The sequence below is a fragment of the Sturnira hondurensis genome, unplaced genomic scaffold, assembly GCF_014824575.4.
Source record: "Sturnira hondurensis isolate 20B ecotype Veracruz unplaced genomic scaffold, ASM1482457v3 Scaffold0022566, whole genome shotgun sequence".
In the NCBI taxonomy this organism is placed as follows: Eukaryota; Metazoa; Chordata; class Mammalia; order Chiroptera; family Phyllostomidae; genus Sturnira; species Sturnira hondurensis.
The window spans coordinates 4434621-4436568 of NW_028095197.1; positions in this window are offsets into that span (position 1 = coordinate 4434621).

Consider the following 1948-nt stretch of genomic DNA (forward strand, 5'->3'; position numbering starts at 1 on the left):
AGGCCATTGTTTCACCCTTTTTTATAAGAACATTGAGGCTCAGAGAGGTTAAGTAACATGCCTAAGATCACATAGCTAATAAGAGAGGGAACCGGAATACATGTCAGCTTCTAGTTGGTGCTCTTTGGAGTGGCGCACCTGCACCTCAGGGCTGAGAAAGGAACACGAGTTTCCGGTGGGGATAAGAAGGGAAGCGAAGGTGTTTCCGGAAGAAAGAGAGAACATGTACTTCCCCCACAACCTCTGCATTGACAAGGAGGGGTCTCTGAAACAAGGAACCTGAGAAAACCTGCAGCTATGGCGGTGAGGACAAAGCCAAGGAAAGAAGTCTAGAGTTCCCGCCTCAATCCCAAGCCTTTCCTCACCTCTCTTTCTTCACAGTAATCTATCTTTGGTCCCTAAACAGCATCATTTTAGTTATTAATATAACTCATTAGTACATATGAGTCATTCTGTAATTAAACAGGATTTGTATTCAGCAGGTTTGTAAGAGTTGAAGAATCATGATTAGGCCGGGGGAAGTCAGGAATTTTTGAAGAGAGATTAGAGTGTCAAAACCAAACAATGATAGAAAAAGTTTACAAAACAAAAAGCATACAGCGTTCTTTCTCCTGATTCCCACCTCTTAAGCCACCATTAGATATATTGTGACAAAACAGAAAAAAGGTGATTCTGAAAAATACATTTTTAGGTATGTTATTCAGGGTCTAGGGAATTCATTGAATCCCTTACATATTAATTTACCATTTTAAACTCAAAACCCCAATCTTTTGCCTTTTCCACGTAGCTTTTATTTCCCATCTCTGGCTCTGATTAATTACAAGGCATTATTTTTCCCCTGTAGGAAAAGGCCTCTCTCGTTCTGAAGCACTCTTAAAAGAAAGTGTGAAACCCCATCTCTTGGTGCTGTCTGCACATCTGGTGAGGTGATGAGAGTGAATTCGAACCACTAAGGCCGAGCTGGCGCTGAATGCGAGCTGCTGGGCGTGAGCAGAAGGAAAGGAGCCGGTCCGTGATTCTTTGCACTCGCTCAGAGCAGAGCGCATGCTTCCCTCTCTATTCTGAGCAGAAGGGACATCTCAAACAAACCATAAAAAGAAAAAAAAGAATTATCAACTAGGAAAATTTTCATCTATCTCTTAGCCATGTTTTTCTAAGCATATTTACAATGGAAAACCCTGGCTAGGGACTAACAATCTCGCACACGCGTGCACACGCGCATGTTTGTCCGGTAACCACAGACTGTCAGGCTCTCTTCTCTTTTGACTGTGTCGACCTGCTGTGCCCCATTATCTCTGGCCTTTGTGGCTTAGAAGGTCAGAGACACTGTTCCCTGGATAAGACCCAGGGAAGGAAGGAAGCTGAAACAAAAATGTTTTCTCAGTGAAGTGACCTGATTACACACAGAGTGACTCTTTCTAAGCCATCTCATAACCACCCCCATTCATCGCTGGAGCAAACCCACAAAAGCAGCAGAGGCCTCCTCCAGCGTCTGGTACTGGCGAAGCAAGATCTGCAACTGGCTGGGGGCAGGGACGAGTAAGTGACAAAGATTGCCCTTATTTCTGGGTGATTGCGGGTGCCAGTGCGCGTGGGGAGTTCGGAAGGATGGACACACCTCCATGTTGACCAAGGAGTTCCCCTCAGTTAAGTGTGGTGACAGCAAGTGTGGGTTCCCCTGGGGTTTGAATCTTGGCTCTGCCATTGGCAGGCTGCATGACTTCAGACACTTTACTTATTAAAGTCTCTACCTCAGTTAGGCATATCTGTGAAATACATGGCTATGCAGAGTCATGTAATAAAACATGTGGGTGCCCAGAATATATCACCTGTTACTATTGTCTGATTTCCTTAGCAAGACCCACCAAACCCTTAGCCCTTCCCAGTGCCTGCAGAACATTCCATCCTGACCACCATTCTATTTCTCACACAAGCCGAGACCTTTCCC